The 20,789-nt window shown below is 36.9% G+C and overlaps 1 long non-coding RNA gene across 1 annotated transcript; it reads right to left on the bottom strand.

The window, feature by feature from the left end:
• Nucleotides 1–4,136: 4,136 nt before the first annotated feature.
• LOC131312877 (uncharacterized) lies at nt 4,137–11,256 on the bottom strand. Its single transcript, XR_009196008.1, has 2 exons — nt 5,124–11,256; nt 4,137–4,488 (listed from the first exon to the last, which is right to left on the bottom strand). It is a non-coding gene; the product is annotated as an uncharacterized LOC131312877 (long non-coding RNA).
• Nucleotides 11,257–20,789: the final 9,533 nt, after the last annotated feature.

The following is a 20,789-nucleotide window of genomic DNA, read 5'->3' as shown; positions in this document are numbered from 1 at the left end:
AGAGAATGAAACAAAACCAAAAAAAGCTCAACGGATATCGATCTTCACATATCAAGATACCAATCATGAAAAAAAAAATCAAGAACAAGGCAAATAGAACCAAAAGTAACAAAAATATATTAAAAAAAGCAACATCATAACAGTAGATATCCTAAATATATCTTAGGTCTCAAAGACAACATTACTAGAGAAACATTGAACCTGCAACCAAGGGGTTTATAAGACTCTCAAATACACATGCGAATAGAAAAATTGACACTAAATGACAATCTATAGATAATGCTCTACAAATAGTTCACAATAGGAGAGATGACAAAAAAGGAAGAAACACGGCACTATACCTGACAACACAATGGCAATGTGCTTGACAATCATACCAGAAACTAGAAGGGAAAAAAAAGAATGAAACACAACCAAAAAATATATGATACATCAAATTAGGCAAATCAACTACAACAGAGAAAAGACATATAGTAAACCATGACAGGCTAGTATCTCTCCCAGCTAGAACCCATCCTCATATATGACTCAAACAAGTAAGTTAGTGAGAACCACAAATGCAATTTTCCAGAATAGTTATGCCCCAAATTCTCCTACAAAAGAAAAATATACAGCAAAGAGCGATAACAGACATAACACAAACAATTCGAACCCTAAACTCTCACACGCATTACCAACTGCATAGCACCACCAGAGGAAACTCTACTAGTTAAGAGAGGATGCAATCAAAAATAACACTACCAGTACAAAAATATCATTGAGACAAATAATCTAGCAAGATTATTAAGCCGCACGTGATCTCTCAATCCAAATTAACTGAAGGGTCAATTATTCCTACATGGAAAGGAAAATTTTCAAAATGCCCCCCAAACTTGACCTCAATGTCTAATAGACACCCAAACTTCCACAAAGTTCAATTTTACTCCCAAACTATTGCTCCGTCAATCAATTAGACACCTACCGTTCAAATCTGTCAAATAGGCAAATAGCTAATGGATTTGGTTGACTTGGACGTTTGGGCTCAATTAAATATGCTTATGTGCTATGATGCACGGACACGGATACTGACACCGACATCGACACTGGGACACGTGAATTCTAAAAAAATGGGGACGAGGACACGAACACATCGGGAGACATGCCACATGTATATCTATTTATTTTGGATAAATCCCATGGTCTCCATTCCTAGTCTATAGATGATATAATTAATTTTGTGTGTTGGTTTCAGAACCCTCCTTCCTATCGGACAAAATTAATTGTGGTGGATAGCTCTAAGATAATTGTTGTGTGGGTCACTTCTCCATCTGAGGTGGTTCATAACGGAACAATAGGTCTAAAAGCTAGGTAATGGTATACACTTAGCTATAAATAATAATATCCTCTCTATCTGAGTCACAGTTATTATTTATAGGACCGAATGAATATTGGCTATTTAATTTTGCATGGCATGGTCTAGTGTCTAGATAGTAAAATTAAAAGGTCGTGCCTACCTACACGAATGATGAAGAGTAGACGACCTTCCCATCGAGGCATGCTCTTCACGGTGTGTAGGGTTGCCAATGTTTTTCTTTTAACATGTGGTTGAGGGAACCAATATTAAAATGAAATTCAAGTTTTTATTGCCCTTCATAATTGTTGTTGTGTGATTCTCAGATTCAAAAATGGGCTCTTTCAATCCACTTGTCATTATTTTCAAAGAAAATAAATTTACTGAATCGAATTGTATTGACTAAAAAAGGAACTTGGATATTGTGTTAACTGCTGAGGGGCACAAATTTGTGTTGTCTGAGGTGTGCCCTCCTAGACCTGATGAGAATGCCACATAACAGGAAGCAAAACTTTATAAAAATTGATAAGTATCACCCATGTTGAAGGGACCTCGATCAGGGATCATGTTCTAAAGATGATAGCTCTTCTTAATAAACTAGAGATCCTTCGAGCTGAAATTGATGGGGAAACCCATATCGATTTTGTTCTTAACTCACTGCAATCTAAGAGTTTTAAGTAATTTCGCCTGAACTATTATATGAACAAAATACATTTATCTTTAGCGAAACTTCTTAAGAAACTCCAAGCAGCTGAGGGTCTTTTAGTTGTGAAGAAACCACCATCAATGTTAATGGCAGAGAAGGTTTCTACTTCTAAACTGAAAGGCAAGAAAAAGCAGAACAAGTCTCAAAAAAAAGGTTGTGGAGGCAATTCATGCGCCTCAAGGTAGAGTGAAAAAGCCTGCGAGCAAGTGTTTTCACTGCAAGTAGAAAGAACACTGGAAGTAGGACTGTCCATTCTATCTCAATAAAGTGAACGATCAAGATGAATCTTTTTCACTGGTTGTTGAATCACGTTTAGTGATGTTATCTACCAGTACCTGGTGTGTAGCTATGGGAGCCACTAATCATGTTTGCAATTTGTTGCATGGGTTCCAGGAAACCAAAAAACTCAGTGATGGATAGATTTATCTACATATGAGAAATGCTACGAGAGTGGTAGCAGTTGCAGTAGGAAATGTCATTTTAAATTTTAGTAGTAATAGGAGTTCAATTTTGAGAGATTGTCTTTATGTTCCTTCTATTAAAAGAAACTTGGTTTCAGTTTCTAATTGATTAAAGATGGATAACTTTGTGGTTATTAAGTTAAATAAACGTTTTATCTATTCTGGTTCATTGGTGGACTAGTGCTTGCCCGTGCCTACGGCACTACGCATCCCGGTTGGAATTGCCCATGCCTACAGCACTTGCTAGCTAGTGGCTCAAACACTAAATCAATTCATTAGTGTGTAGTATGTGATCCTCTTCTTAGAGGAACAAAAGAGAATTACCCTTGCTTATGGCACTCCCCCAAGTAAACTTTTAAGCTAGCTACAAAGAACTATTAATTTGCTTATGGAATCTCAGTAAATACCAGGTAAAAAGTTAAAATCAAGCAGAAAACAGTAGCAACAAACATAAGCATATTTCCAATAGAGAGATGAGATTTTGTCAAACATGGGTAGAGACACCATCATATCACGGAGAAATAAATTTGCAGTAGAAATACACTCAACATAGACCAGAAATGTACACCATCAGCATCAAAGATCTTCACAACACCCTGACAAATTCACTACTTTTATATATATAGTGATAGTAATAGAGCATTGCCCGTGCCTACGGCACTATCAACGATGATCCAAACCACCCTACTATCAAAATCACAAACACTTAAAAGTATAGTCACAATGGTTGTGTTTTTCAAAAGAATACTTGTAATTCCTACCTAGCGAATTGGCCGTGCCTACTGATCTTAAAAATCACATTCCTACATTAAAAAAAAAAAAACAAAGAAAGCGAAGCCAAAACATTATTCAAAGGTAATGGCATAAGGGTGAGTCCAACTTTTTGTGACCTTCCATATCTTCATTTAGTTTTATGGATGTGAGTCTAGTTTTTTGTGACTTCAAATGGCCATGAGCTGCCAAGAAGAAAATGGAACAGCTTTGGTGCTAATCTCAGATTTGCAACATGAATGTTATCCCATCTATGAAGCACCAACACTTCTAGAGGTCGAAGTATCGCAGTGTCAGACACGGGAATACGGGGACATGGCGGAGACATGCCATGTGGTGTTTCCCATAATTTAATGTGGGTTTTTACGGGGGCATAGCAAGGGTCAAACTGTAATTTTGTTTTTAAAAAATGGGGGTCAAATTGTAATTTTTTGGGTGTCAACTATAATTAATTAATTATTTATATAAATAAATATACACGTGGCGTGTCCCCCGTCGTATCTGTGTCCCCATTTTTTTAGATTAGAATTCCCCTATCCCCGTGTTCGTATTTGTATCCGTGTCTGTGCGTCATAGTATCCCATTAACGTAGGTTGCTTGATCATTTCATTCACGTAATTCATATGAACTTCCACCAAGAAACATATGAAAGGGGCTAGTCATTGTTAATGATGCCGCAATACTTCAAAGGCAAAAAAACATGCACATGCCTTAATTGTTCATCCAATCCCTACAACTCATCGAACAAAGTTTGCCATAATACCGCCATTCATGCCCACTGCAGTATGATAGCTAGAAGTCTACACATTCTAATAAGGCCATTCAGATGAAAGGGTATTGCACATTTGGAATGAATACGACAAGCTCAAAAAAGATTTAGTAGCATTATTGGAGAGCCATTAATTTGGAAGCAACTCCGTAATATGTTGCCGAGGACACCAATAGTATCCTCGCATAATTACCTTCTTAAAAACATAACAAAGTAGAGCCAAAGGAAGTTAAAAAAACGGAAAAAGAGTATACAGACTCAGCTTAAAGTCTCCAACGAACTCGATTAAGTCCCATCACTAACAACAGACTCTTCAAATCCCAGAAGAGTAGAGAAAAGCAAAAAATGGAATCATACCACCAAATAGGAAATTCTGGATGATTTCCACAGAAAACAGTAGATTTAAAATGACCGGATGATTTTCACATCTTCGATTTCATCAAAGTACAGCCTGACATTCATAGAAAAAATGAACAAACTTGGTGAGAATCATTAGATGTGGTCAAAACCCAAGAACTACTCCTAAATGAGAGACTTTTTAAAATGTGGGTTATTTGTATTCTTATGAGGCATTAAACAAAGGGGCATCAAATTTATGAGGCAGTGAACATCAAACAAAAGAATGATAACTAGAGAGTTTTAGTACGGCCTGGAGAAAACCCCTGAAATGGTTCCCCCAATGCACAGCTAGACAAAGGAAAATAGAGAAAAGGATAATCAAAACCAAAAAAGTATTAGAGAAAGAGTGAGAGAGTATGTTGCAGAGGACAGTGGATTCCAACAACTTATCTTATATTGGAGCCATTGTGTTTTATAATCTCTTTAAAATTGGTTCTTGAATACAGTCAATCTCATAGATTCTGCCATATCACTTTTCCAAGGCCAAGGGCAGAAATGCAACAATTGAAGTGCAAGTTATGGTACAATATACGAACGATGATGGACACATTAACAACTGCATTAACCTATGTCCTCGTCATATTAATATGCCAATCTAGCACAGTGTACAAAAGTGAGGACAAAGAACATAAGAATCTTAAAGGCGACCATGTTGGAAAATATAAATTGAAGAATTGAGAGTATTACATTCTTGAAGGCACCCACTGATCTTCATGCTCATGCTTTCTTTTCCACTTTTCTTTTTCCTCTTCCACATCCTTCTTTAGTCTACCTTCCTCTTTTGATATCTGCAGAATATCCAAAAAACAGGGAGTCATTCATTAAGGATGGTAAAAGCACAATAGCTAAGACCATAAGAAAAAAATGTAAGCATACTCTATTCTGCATTTTTCCCCGCCGCCATTCTTGATTTGTCAAGATCTCTCCAACCCAGAATTAAAACATGCAATGAACTCATCATAAATCTACTACTTGTATATAGACTCAATAAATACCCCATCTTCTCAACTTTTGTTCTCATAAATCTACTACCAGTAAAAAAAAAAAAAGGGCAAGAAAACCAAGCAACAATGTACAATTTTATAGCATCAACCAAAAGTTACAATGCATAAGAAAGGTGTGAAGATTATGACTCAAAACAGCTGACCTGTCAACTTGTATATGCAAATAGGCTTCTTGACCACAATTTAAAGGAATAAAAGGAAAAAGACTATTGGATCAAGTGAATCCTAGCCACTGGGTTCCTACACTGTTAGATCTTGACCACAATTTGAGCATATACCAACTAACAAAGTTGGTATGGAGTTGTATTGCCCAAGAATCCATTAATTTTAGGCGGCCTATGTACACATTCACTTCCCGCGATATCTTTCCAAAAAAATGAAGGTACAATGGAAAAGGGAAAAAACAAAATGTAGGTACAAAATGAAGGTGCAGTAGAAACCGAGTTTTTCATCAGAGCTCCTTATACAATCCTTGAGTAAAAAGTGTGTGGAAGGACCCAAATTCAGTTCCTGCAAAGTTTTCCAAGTTAATAGTCTGAAAAGTGAGAATCAAGAATACCAAGCAGTTCCATATTAGATAGCAATATGAGGAAACGTGAACTAACTACGATAAATTGGACATTAGTCCACAAAATTTTTCTAAATACAGTTTAACAATTTAACCCGCTTCGAACCTCACCGCCTACCTTATGGAGGAGAGTGTGTCTACACGTGTGTTGAAGGTATATAAATAATAAAGTTTAAAAAAAAGGTCATAAATGGACAACAATTCAGGATGATCATGACAAAAGAACACAATAAACTGAATATATGGGATCGAATAGCAAAAAAAGTTTTCCTACTCAATGTCTAACTTCAAGTGCAGGCCAAACTACATTATGACTGGTGAATCAAGTGCAGGCCAAACTACGCATCAAGTGCAGAATCAAGTGCATGCGTGGTTTTTCATAAATTCATTCTTAGGTGTGGTGCTAGCAAATTTTTTGGTGAATATTGCTGGACCAACGATGCACACCTCGACTACTTTATGGGAGAGCGATTAATCCTACTGTCGACGCGAATTGGTCCGTTCAAAACCCCCATATAACAAAGAAAGAAACAAATCCTTACGTATTTTGTTGGTTCTTTATTCTTCCCACATGACATGATCAGAACCCTCCCAGCTCTTTGTAAATTTAACTGTGTTTAGCTTTGAAACTTATGATCAATTTTCAAAAGAACGTTAAAATGGCCAAACTACACAAAATCAACCAATTTTGGTCCATCATGAAAAGGCAGACAAATGGCCAAACTACGCAACAGAGAAGAAGCTATAGATATACCCTAACAACCTAATCAACCAATTTTGGGATAAAAAAAAGCCCGCCTGATACACTAACAGACTCTACACATGCATATAAACTGCATTTTAACAGGTGCAAATTAAAAATACCACTTATAAGCAATTTCAAGCTGCAAGTTTGAACAAAGATGCAAATTAAAAATACCCCTGCTCCCAGCTTAGTCAGATGACTCGGACCCAAGATTACAATTTGCCAATTGGCAATTGCCATATCTCGCGATGGGGACAGCATTGCAACTGCAGCACCCGAAAGCTATAACTGCAGTTTCGTCCACGACACTACATTTCTCACAGGCATTTCATCAAACACTTCGTACGCATACCTTAGCTCACTACAAAGAACTACATTGCTCAAATACCCAATTTTAACTACCAAGCAATGAGCTTGACTTACCCAAAAAGAAGAAAAAGAAAAGTAATGAGTTTGAATTCCAACAGATATTGTCCTGGGACACGCACACAATCCCAAAAATCATATCGAACCCTCGACCCCAAAAAAACTACAATTAATCAAGATTCAAGAACAAATTAACTAAATCAATGAACATAATTCGTACCACAGTAGCAGCGGTAAATCTTGATGATATCAACTTGATTTGATCAGAGCGGATTCACGGATTCCCGACCAGACTTGATATCGACTTGATTTGCAAAATCTGTGAATTTCCAAAAAGAAGAAAGAGCAAGAACGACTAAAATTGACCCATCAGATCTAGAGCTCGCAACCTCTCCATCCTGGGGGTGGATATGAAAAGGGTTTGGAATGGAGAGAGAGAGAGAGAGAGAGAGAGAGAGAGAGTAATTTTGAATTTTGAAACAAACGTGGAAACTGTGTTACGATTTTCAGATCTACGATGGCACAAATGTAATATGTTCAAAGAATGTGGATACTTAAATGAGAATAGGAGGACGCACCACAACCCTTAGATCAAATGAACCTTAGCCCTTGGACGTGTTTGTGTTTGTGTTTGTGTGGGGGCCCACACCATTATGTTTTATTAGGTAGATAATCTCTACTTTATTAATCATATATTTCCTATAATGCAACTGCATGAATTGAATAACACTAATAATATGTCATGTAAGAGAAATGAGCCTTCTCAATTGAACCAAACGTATCTTTGGCACTTGCGTCTTGGTCATATTAATTTGAATAGGGTTTCTAGACTAGTTAGAGATGGACTTTTAGGTTCATTAGAAGTTAAGGAACTTCCAGTCTGTGAATCCTGTTTGGAAAGTAAAATGACCAAAAGGCCTTTTTCAGCAAAAGGATATAAGCCAAAGAGCCGTTGGAATTGGTTCATTCTGATTTGGGTGGACCCATGAATGTCCAAGCAAGAGGTGGTTTTGAGTATTTCATCACTTTGATTGATAATTACTCAATGTTTGGATACATTTATTTGATGCACCATAAGTCCGAATGCTTTGAGAAATTCAAGGAGTATAGGGTGGACACGGAGAAGCGTCTGGGTAAATGTCTCAAGACATTATGATCTGATCGTGGTGGTAAATATCTCTTGGGAGAGTTTAGGGACTACTTGTCAGCTGAAGGGATTACATCGCAATTGTCAGCTAGAGGTATGCCACAATAAAATGGTGTAGCAAAGAGAAGGAATAGGACTCTTATGGATATGGTCAGATCAATGATGAGTTATTCAGATTTAGCAATTTCGTTTTGGGGACATGCACTAGAAACAGCAGCGTACATTCTTAACTTGGTACCGTCTAAGTCAGTACCATCTACACCCACAGAACTGTGGACTGGGCGCAAACCTAGTCTGCAACATGTTCGGGTTTGGGGTAGTCCAGCATATGTGCTGAGTGGGAACGCAGATAAATTGGAATCGAGGACAAAAGTTTGCTTGTTTGTGGGGTACCCTAGAGGAACGAAAGGTGGACTATTTTATAGTCCTACGGATAAGAAAGTTATTGTTAGCCCTAATGCCCGGTTATTAGAAGAGGACTGTGTAATAGACCACAAGCCCAAAAGCAAGATTGTTCTAAAGAAATTGAGAGGAGAGGGACCGACAAAAACTTCTTCAACACCAATAGTATAGGAGGTTACACTGCAAGAAAGAGTTGTTGACACACCGGTACCTCATCGTAGTGGGAGGGTTGTTGTCCCACCCTATCGGTATATGTTCTTGGGAGAATCTTATGATATGATCCCTGAAGAACAACATGCTGAACCCTGCAACTACAATGAGAAACTAGAAGGTAAATATGTGAAATTTTGGTAAAAGGCTGTGAAATCTGCATTCCTTAATGGAAATCTGGATGAACGCATCCACATAATGAAACCGAATGGATTCATAACAAAGGGTCAAGAGCACATGTCGTGCAAGCTTAAGGAGTCTATTCATGGACTCAAGCAAGCATCTAGATCTTGGAGCATCCGTTTTGATCAAGCAATCAAGTTTTTTTGGTTTTGATCAATGTCCAGATGAGTCATGTGCGTACAAGAAACACAACAAAAAAGTGGTGGTGTTCCTAGTACTATATGTAGATGATATTCTGCTAATCGGAAACGATGTGGGAATTTTGTTTTCGGTAAAGATGTGACTATCTAGCCAGTTCAATATGAAGGACTTGAGAGAAGCCGATCACACCCTTGGAATTAAGCTTATGTGAGATTGCAAGTATAGGATGTTGGGCTTAGCATAAGATCCTTGCTCGTTTTAGCATGCAGGATTCCAAGAAAGGGTTCCTCCCTTTTCAGACATGGAATCAACTTATCCAAAGATCAGTGTCGTAAGACACCTGAGGAGATGGAGAAGATGAAGGCCGTTCTTTATGCCTTGGTATTAGAAAGCCTTATGTATGCTATGCTATGTACTAGACCTGATATTTGCTGTGCCGTTGGCATAGTTAGTAGATTTCAGTCTAATTCAGGGCAAGAGCGTTTGACTGTAGAGAAGCATATTTTCAAGTATCTAAAAAAAACTAGAGATTATATGTTGGTTTACCAGTCAGATAGTCTAATACCTTATGGGTACACAAACTAAGACTTTGTGTCAGATAAGGATTCCAGAAGTATACCTTGAGATATGTGTTTACCTATGAGGTAGAGCTATAAGTTGGAGGAGTATCAAGTAATCGTGCATTGATTAATTCAACCATGGAAGCCGAGTATGTGGTAGCTTCTTAAGCAGCCAATAGAGGCCGTTTGGCTTAGAAACTTCTTGATGGATCTAGAAGTGATTCCTTTAGTGCAATTAGCTATTATATCTATTGTGACAATAGTGGTGGAATTGTTAACTCTTAAGGAGCCATTGACTTATAAGAAGGAAAACACGTCGAGCGTAAGTATCACTTGATTCGAGAGATCGTTCAGCGATGTGATGTAGGTGCGTCCAAGATCGCATCGATAAACAACCTAGCAGATCTTTTTACGAATAGATTAAAGGCTAAGACTTTTGATAGTCATGTAGAGGGAGTGAGATGCGTGGCAGCATAACTTTGAGTTTTAGTGGGAGTTTGTTAGAAAGTTATACTAAAAGTCATGCTTTTGTGTATTGGATTAATTTTTGACTACTATTTATTAATCAGTTTTATCCATTTTTTATGAGAATCTTTTATGGGCAATGTTTGCATAATATTATTGTATGTTGTGCATGCGTGTCTTTTATTTTACAAAGTAGATGATCCGGTGTATAGAGTTCGGCTTGCACACAGAAGATCAAATTATTGGTTCTTGTAAAATATAAGATATAGTTCACAGTTTTAAATGGAACTGGACACACCAACGATAGGACTGCAGTACAATATTTAGTAGGTCTGTCTTGACTACAGGGAACGGTTTAATTCCAACTCATTGTGCTAGTACACTTTGTGTATATTGAACGGGACCGCATTGAGGTAATTGTCTTTGTACTAATTTTATAAGACAATTGGAACCTTATGGTTATTATGAATACTTATACTCTTAATCCAAAGATAATTATTAAAGGTATATATTTAATGTTGTTGACTTTGATTCATTAAAGAGTGAGATCTTTATACGGTCAATAGTTTCGGTGAGTTGGGTAGCAACATTATGTATATGACAGCTATTAATTATTGATGGAATCCACGTCCCAGTAGGGATTAATGATACCCCTTGAGTAAACTTATAAGTTTCGATTATGTCAAACTCTGTAGGTAGATATTTGTATCTGACATATCAAATAAGTTAAGCGGTTAGTCTCAAGTTAAGATGTTGATTAAGTGGGAGATTGTTAGTAATTTATTTTAATCAACGGGTATCTGTAACCTTAACGTAGGGAGATTAATAAGTATTTAATATCATGGAGCTCGTAATATAATTGAGATAAAGACGGGAATGCAATTATAATTTTGTAGTTGGGTGAATTATAATTAGTGAAATAAGAAATAGAATCCTGGTGGGATTAGGTTTTCTTATTTACACTGGGAGCCCATACTTATTACTCCTTAGGTCTCTATCGTAGCCCTACATATACATGTTATGCTCTCTAGGTCAGATTGATGTTTTTCTATTATTTAGTAAATAGAGGCAGGCTTAGAGAGAGCAAACAGATCACGAAAGAGTCCATACTCGGTTCGTGTTCTAGACGTGCAGGGAATTCGGTAGAAGATCGTAAGATATGGTCGAGTAGTATTCGTGGCATACAGCAAGGTGTGCTGTAACAAGTTCAATTAGCGTTCATGACGCATGAGTTGTGGTAAAACCCAATTCCGCCTTGTAGGATTTTGCAATTTTTGTTGTCTAATCTGTACGCGTTATTACTGGGTCTTGGGGATTCGTTTCCCAACAAAAGCAATACAGGAGTAAGAGATAGAAAGTTACATATCCACTCATTAGCATTGAGAGGACCATTTTTGGGTCCGGTAGAACATCCACCATGTAGATCCTTTCCTCATTCATCTGGCAAAAAAAAAAAAGAAAAGCAAAAAGGTTTTCACTTTTCACATACTTGTACAGGTTTTTCCCACAAAGAAGCAAGCTCGCATATGTAAGACCAATATATAAAGTTATCATCCAATATTCAAGTTTCTTTGCGAAATGCAATTTGGACAATGAAAACCCAAAAAACAAAGCATTGGACAATAAACCGTGTTCTCTTTCCTCTCTTGTTTATACCGTTTACTAATCAAGTATCCTCAAAGGAAAGATCAAAGGAAAGAACAACTCGGAACAGGGAATGAATAATACCTTAGTCGTACTCATTTTAAGCTTTGTATAGGAACAAACCATCAGCCTTTTCACTTTTAATGGAGAAAAAATTAGGGCTATTGCGCAAAAGTTGAAGGAGTCCTTGTAAGAAAGCTACCTAAGATCAGCCAAAAAATCTGCCATCATGGAAACAATATACTGATGGCATGAATTTGTTGAGCACTCGAACTCAGAAGAGTCTCTCTAAAAAAAAATTAACCCTTTCTGTAGTAAATCTCTATTGTAGAGTATGAAGAAGTTTCCTCTACCAGTGTCAAACATTTAGTGGCAGATGATGCCTTACTCTTATACAGGCAATGATCAGGTCCCAAATAATCACTAAACAGAAGAAGAAAATCTCTTGATTCATCAAAAATAAGTGAATCAAAAGCTACCATGTTAAACATCACCAATACACCCAAAATGAAAAGGCTACAACCCAATTGCCTAGTAAAACACATTGGACCAAAGTTGGAGAACAAATATACGTAGAAGGATCAAAGTAGTAACCTCTGATAATACAAGGTACCCGAAGAAGTTATTAATCTTATGACCTGCAACAAGGAAAAAATAGAAATTAAAAATCCTTGTCGAAGGATACAAAGATCGTTCATGAAAGAAGAATACAATTTGAAAATCAAAGTCTGATTCTTCTTTTTATATACCAACCAAACAATAGAATAAATAAGCACGAATCAGACTTTCAGAGTGCTAGAAATCAACTTACCTGACTGTGTCCATTTTTTAGTGAGTGGGGAGGGAGGGATGGAGGGGAAAGGAGAGGAGAGGGAGGAGGTAGGGAGTCTAGGGACAGAGAACGGTGTTGGTGGTGTGGTTTGAATTTTGAATTGGGGAGAGAGAGAGAGAGAGATATATATTTTTCAGATCTGGTGCGTGAGGCGAGCTAGTAAATTGATGTGCTCTAATTTTGTCCTTAAAAATGCCAAGTATTTACAGTAATGCCATGGTAAAGTTAGTTTGTGAGTGGGACAATTTTGAACCCTTCGATGTGGAGAAATGAAGAGTTGAGATGGGAGGAAAAGAAACATAATTTTTTGGAATCTTGTAGATATCTCCCCTCCCTTGTTATATGAATATGAATATGGATATAGATATATGCACTGGGGTATTATAATTTATAAGCACAAAGCATATGATAGACCCACTTTTTGCCTTTTCACAAAAGAAGAAAGAAAAGTAGACCCACTTTTTGACAAATACCTCTACTGGTTTCCTCCTTCAACGTCAATATGAGTAGGACTTTTGAAAAAAAGAGAAGACAAAGCAGCATGTGATTAAACACGCATGAGCCAAAAGAAAAAGGGCAATAATTGTCCCTAGCGGGGCACATCGGTTTACGACCTAGATGCATTATGGGAATGGAAAGCAAGGAAGATACTCCGTATATAGTATATAGTCCTATTAGGGTTTTGTTAACGTATGTCTCATAGACATATAATAGTGTATGTATATTCTCTTTAATTTAATGTTTGTTCGTATGGAAATTTAATTATAATGTCACTCTCTAAATATATATTCTCCTTCATTAATTGTTTTAGAAATAATCAATTTTTTTCATTTTGGACAGAAATACCCCCCAAAATACACCTTTCCTTCCGAAAAACTTTCGACATATACAAGACCAAACCCAGTGAGTAGATGTCGTGATGTCCAAAAAAAATTTGTAGCCAGAGTTCATACAAGACCTTTACCCAATTCTATACAAGGAGAAATTTTTCAGTGTGGGATGGGTACCACGTGGTGCCTGCTCGGCTCATTCGGGCTATCTAAAACACTTTTGAACGGCTTGGATACGCTGAGCGGACACCACGTGGTATATACCCGCTCCGCATTGAAAAATTTCTCCTATACAAGACCTTCACACATTGGAATATGCCGGAAATTCCCATCAATGGGGAAAAAGTATACTAAACAAACGATGCACTAATAGCAATGGTGAAAATCTGTCCAAAACGAAAAGTATTTATGTGTAATATACTTTTCCAAACCGATCGAAAAGTATTGCCGTTCTACTTATGCACAAAAAGTATATTCATACGAGACCTTTAATTGGGGTATTTCTGTCCAAAACAAAAAAAAAATTGATCATTTCAAGAATAATTAATGAAGGATTTATGGTTAGTGTTTCAAACTTAAATTTTCCATACAAACAAACAATAAATGAAGGAGAATATATGTAACACCCATAAAAATATACTATAGTATATGTTAGTGAAATCAAACCATTTTTTTTGACTGTACGTACCGAATCCTTTTATTGAGACTAAGGCCCCGTTCTGCAACGCAAAATAAGCCCTTATTTTTTAAAAAGGTAATTTTAAGCTCAAAAATTATGGACTTAGGAAAATTTAAAAATATGCAATATGGATCTTGTTTGATGCAAAAAAAATTGAAAAAATATTTTTTATTTATATTATTTTTTATTTCCATTCCTGCTCAAAATTCTTGCCATCCAAACTAAACTTATAGGTGTACAGAACATGAAGTGAGGTCCACTACGAGTTCCGCACAAACAATTCGGGTTGTTCATTAAATATAAAACACTTTCTCAAGAATTCTCACAAAAAATGTTTTGATTCTTGGGTTGGATCTGGTGAGCCGTTTGGCCTCAGATCGTGTAATTGTCGGAGGCTCTCACCAGGCAGGGATTGTGGGTAGTTCGCCACAGGTGAGGGGTGGGTATCTAGGGCCCGGGGCTATCTAGGATTTGGTCTCGGGAGGCAGAGGACGAATCTAGGCTCTATTTAGTTATTTAAACGTTGCTTAGTTTTTTGATGTTTTCCCTTGTTCCTTCTGTCATTGTAATATTCGTATTTCAGTGATAATACAATGTTTTGCTTAGCCAAAAAAAAACAAATTCTCACAAAAAATTAGTACAATCCGATAGGTGTTCGATCTAATCATTTTTATTGAGATTTTGGAATAATAAAAAGTAGATGATTGGATCATGTACTTATAGGTATCGGATTGAGCTAATTTTTTGTGAGGACTTTCGAGAAAAAATATTTTACAATAAATGATCGCATCGGATCGTTTGTGTGTGACACGTAATAAGCCTCACACCGTGCTCTGTGCACAGAATGTGTGCGGTTAACAGGGCTCAAAAAAGAAATTAAACGAGCCCCTCAAATCTGCTCCCTAAAAAGGGACTCACTAATTTTTACTTTTCCACTAAATTAAAAACAGGGTCGTTGGGGAATGAACTCCCAATGGAATGAAATGTTTATTTATATATAAATATAAAAATTAAAGAAGGCAATGAAACCAAAATGAAATAGTAGTACTTCACAGATGCAACAACAGAGACTTATCTAGAGAAACAACATTCGTATTTTCAACTGGAGAAGCAAAATGGAATGACATTTATACTATGTTTTTATTAGCTCCTTCAAAAAAGGGGGAACTCCAACTTGTTCAAAATTAAGAAGGCGGCAGTGATACATATGCACTGGGGAATAAGCACAAAGCATATGATAGCAAGGACGGAACCAGGATTTTATCCTAACAGTGGCGAAATGTATACTAAAAAAATTTAGTGGTGGCGAGACTATATAAGTTGGACATAATTTTTTTTATATATAATAATTACATTTTCTAAAATTCTTGTCGTGACGGTCGCCGCCACTAAACCCCCTCTGATCCCATCCTTGCATGATAGATTGGCATAAGAATGTGCACAGTAATACTCACGAAAGCCTTATTGATGATAAGTAGACCCAGTTTTTGACAAATATCTCGACTGGTATCCTCTTTAGAAAAAAAGAGAGGACAAAGCTGCATGTGATTAAACATGAACTAAAAAAAGGGGGGGCAATAATTGTCCCTAGTGGGGCACATCGGTTTACGACCCAGATGCATAATGGGAATGGAAAGCAAGAAAGACATATAACATCAGATGGAGGGATTAAATCGTTTGGTTCGGTCTGTTTTTTTCATTAATTTTATAGTTAAACTGGTTTACACAGTCTTGAAATTGTAAATCGGAAACTTGACCAAACAACTTCAATTTTGCTGTAGTTAATTTTATTCGATTTGGTCCGATAAACTTATTTTATTTAATTTTGGTCCAATAATAAAGCTCAATGAAACAAATTTAAATAGATAAAGTAATTGGGTCGAGAAACAACTTCAACACTATTAGCCTATTATCAAAAAAAAAAAAAAAACTTCCAACGCAACCCATGTACCTTACAATACCAAAACGACTTTAAAAAGAGGCCCAATAAAAGTAGACGATAAACCATAAAATGGCATGAAAAAACTTCGAACTGATAACAGAAAGGATTTCTATACATCAAACCAAACTTTAAAAAAAAAAAAAAAAAAAAAAGACGATCAGGGTCATGGAAAATGAGCGGTTTAAATTTTACTAGGTAATCGATTGCTTATATTACTAGGGTTTTTTTTTTTTTTTGGGTTAAAAGTGAGAAGATTGTATTGATAAACGCCCAACGATACTTACAAAACAGATATCATTACAAAGTACTTGGACAAAGCCAAACTAATCGTCTAACAAATACAAAACAAATAAATAACAAGGCGATATGTCTTTCATCCTGACCCAGACATGACCTGACACAATAACGACACTTTAAAACTGCCTAACATCTAATTAGAAGTCTCAAACGAGAAAAATGCAAAGTTAAGAACAAAAGACACCAAATACCCAGACGATCAGATGCACTCCACCCAAATCTGAACACATCAATGAACTCCTAAGAACTACAGATCTGCCAAGCCGCCACGGGTTGCCTCACCAAAGACATCGTGTAGGGATAGAACACTGAAGCACAGATATCATTGTGAAGCAACCTCGATTGAGAGAACCCGATCTGTAGACAAAATTTGTCTAAAGACGAAACTAATAACAACGAGAGACAAAACTCTTACAAATCAGACGACAAGTCATAGATCTGGAAAGACGGAACAAAAAAAACACAAAGAAAGAGAGTTGGTAATACCATGGCCTCCCCTTCATGCCGCCGCACACGGGTATGGAACCCACAGGGGGAGGAGAAGAGAGAAGATCGAGGAGTTGTGGTGACTAGGGTTGAGAGAGAGGAAGAGTGAGATAGGGTTGAAAGATATTACTAGGGTTATGGGATGGTATTGTATGTTTCGGTTAGATTTTTTTCAATGTACTTTGACCAAAATCAAAATCGAACCAGATTTATTGAGGGGAACTTAAATAGGGATATCTCCTATATAGATACTTATATCATAATCTTTAGGGGTTTGAAAACTTATGTTGTCATCCTGAAATTTAAATAATACTCATCTTCCCTTTAATATTTGGTTTACCATGTTTTTTCTTTTTTTTTTGGTAATTACCATGTTTTTTCTTTAAACAAATTTGAATGGATAATATCCCATAACTATCAGAAAAAATTGTTTGGTGGAGGTCATGTTTTCATTAGAATTGGTTGTAGATAATTATTTTCCCTTTATACACGTTTATTTTATTTGCACAAGTGTCCCACCATCCCATTTACTCTCCACTTTCCCCATCCTCATCCTTCAAAGCAGGGGAAAGTAGAAACTGAAAAAAAAAAAAACAAGAAAGGGGAAACGAAAAAAAAGGACGGTAGGTTCGTTCGGCGAGCCCCGTTGGTCCACTTTCCCCATCTTTTCCCATTCGAAACAAAAAAATAAAGAAGAAGGAAATCAAAACGGCGAGCTCCGTTTCCGCTTGCAGTTTGTTTCACGACGAAAAAATCCAAAAGGAAACCACCGTTGACCTCCAAATCCAAGTGATCAGCTTCAACGGCGGAGGACAGAGGGCTGAGGTGGTGGGCGAGATTCACGAGACGGCTGGCACTTGGGGGGTTTTTCTAGATCTGAACCATGCGTGTCGACGTCGTACATTTTTTTCCCCGATAAATGAGTGTCAAACGTTGAGCTGATGAATAGCGAAGTTTGACTCTATACTGGTTCTTGTCCTCAATGGATTTTCCAAATCTAAAACCATGTGGCAAGGCGTGCTATAGCAAGTTCAACTAGCATTCGTGTTGTAGGGAGTTGAAGTAGAATCCTAATTCCGCCTTGTAGGGTTTTACAATTTTTGTTGTCTAATCTGTACGCGTCATTACTGAGTCTTGGAGATTCAATTTCCTAACAGTGTGCACAGCATGCCCCCGGATTCAATAGATAGAATAAGGATGTGCGTATGAGTGACATAGAAACATTCACAAATATGAGTGGGACTCGATGACAAGTCGATCTCTCTCTACTGGTCTCCTTCTTTAAAGTCAATAAATATGAGCGGGACTTGAGCCAAAGAAGTGGGACAACGTACGCTGCATGCAAAGTTGTGAAATCCGTTTCGTACCGGTCGGTACGTACCGTACCGGAGCTTAAACGGAACGCAAAAACTAAAGATCCGTACCGCTTGAAATACTGGATTGTTCTGGCAAATACCGGATGTACTGGACAACACCGGTGTATTTCGAACATTTTCCGGTGTTCCGGTGGTACAAATTTACACTGTGTTTTTTTTCACGTGAGTGCCGAACGCGTGCTTTAGTGCTTGTGTGGCTAACCTGAGAAACGACACAGTGAGGCAGGGATTATAGGAGTAAGATGTGAAGGAGAGAAATGATCCAGTGAGTATAGGAGTAATATATCAACTGTGTTGAGGACCTTTTTTTATTTTTGAACCAGCTGTTTTGAGAACTTGGTTTGCATATGAATTAGTCAATAGATGAGTAGTTCAATGAATGGAATCTGCTGGTTTATTATTTGGAAGTCTTGCTTACATTTTATTTATGTTTATACTTTAAATTTTGCAATCAGGTAACATATTTTGAATATAAATAAAAAAAATTGCGGCAAATTCGAAACGGTACCGAGATACAGACCGGTACCGGTACATACTATTCCAGTAGTGAAAATGGTACACTGGCCGGTACAATATTGACAACTTTGGCTGCATGTGCTTCAACATAGAGCCAAAAAATTCGGGCAATAATTGTTCGTAGTGTGGCACATCAGTTTACGACCATATAAATGCACGATGTGAATGGAAAGCGTGGAAGCGATAATGAAATCAAGGAGTTCAATTTGTTTGGTTAATTGGTTTATACGGTTTTGAAATCGTGTAACCGAAACTGGACCAAATAACTACAGTGTTGGTCTAATTAAGTTTATTCGATTTGGTCCAATACACTCGGTTAATTCAGCTTTGAGCCGTATATAGTAAAGCTCAATGAGACAAATAAGAATAGATAAAATATTTAATTGAGTGTAGAAACAACTTCTACGCAACCCGTGTGCCTTTGACAATTTTAAAAAAAGGGGCCATTTCTATGTATGCTAAATCCATCAAACCAAACTTCCAAAATAAATAGAAAGGAACTGGTTCAAGGAAAATGAGTGGTATAAATTTTTCTGGGTGATGGATTGCTGATATTACTATTGTTACGAGGTAGTGTCATTTGTTTCGGTTTGATTTCTTTCAGTTTACTTTGACCAAATTCAAAATCGAACTGTTTTTTTTTTCTTTTCAAAATCCAAAACCAAGATGAATCAAAACTCGAAAAAACCAAACAATAATTCTCTAACCACACACACTTACATAAACTTTCTCACATGAAACATGGAGCCCACACACTTAGTGTGTGCAGTGTATGTGGGTCCCATGTTTGATGTGAGAGAATTTGTGTGATTGTGTGTGGTAGTAGCATAGTTGAAAACCAAACATACCAGTTTTCTCAACCGGTATTTTTGGTTGGTTCGGTGCCAGTTTTTTTGGTCGTGTCCGTTTGGGTAAACATTGTTTTTCATTTTTTTGTCAAAATTGAAAAGATTGTATTGATAAATGTCCAGTGACACCTGCAAAACGGAGATCATTACAAAGAATTTGGACAAAGCCAAACTAATCGTCTAACAAATACAAAATGAGTAAATCACAAGGCAATCGATGTCTTTCATCCTAACTCGGGCATGACCTAATGCAACAGCTACGCTTTTAAGTTGCCTAACATCTAATTAAGAGTCTCACACGAGAAAAAATGCAAAGTTAAGGACAAAAGACCCCAAATACCTAAACGATTGGATGCACTCCAACCGAGGATGAACGCACCAATGAACTCCCAAGAACTATAGATCTGCCAAGTTGCCATGAGTTGCCCCGCCAAAGGTATCGTGTAGTGATAGAAAGCTGAATCACAGATATCGTTGTGATGCAATCTCGATTGAGAGAATCCAATCTGTAGATAAAATTCGTCTAAAGACGAAACTAATAACTCTTATAAAACGAGAGACAAAACTGTCACAGATCAGATGACGAGTGGAGAGACGAAAGAAAAAAAGGAAAAAACAAAGAAAGGGAGTCAGAATAGTACTATGGCCTTCTCATCCCGCCGCCGCACACGAGTTTGAAATCCATGGGGGAGGGGAAGGGAGAAGAAGAGTTGTGGTGGCTAGGGTTGAGAGAGAGGGTAGTTTCTAAAATTGTCCTTCATTTGGAAAATCAAGGACACCATTCCACAATACTTTCTTAAAAAATAAGTACTTATTTCACATTTTCAAACTTAAAAATAATGTAAATAAAAAATAATTTTTGATTTTTTTTGTACCGTTCAAAAGATCTCAATGAGATTTATCAAATAAGATCCATATTGTTAGGAAAATTATTTGCATAAATACATTTTTTTAAGCTTGAAATTGCCTTTTAAAAAAATAAGTACTTAAAATGAGTTCTGGAACGGAGTAAAAGGAAATCTATCACATTTTTCCTTTTGATTTGTTAGAATTTGATGATCGATCTTTGAAAGATGGATTTGAGGTGTTGTCGGAATTGCCTGCCACTAGTG

Source organism: Rhododendron vialii, chromosome 13a (genome assembly GCF_030253575.1).
Source record: "Rhododendron vialii isolate Sample 1 chromosome 13a, ASM3025357v1".
In the NCBI taxonomy this organism is placed as follows: Eukaryota; Viridiplantae; Streptophyta; class Magnoliopsida; order Ericales; family Ericaceae; genus Rhododendron; species Rhododendron vialii.
This window is presented reverse-complemented; position numbering and strand designations above follow the sequence as displayed.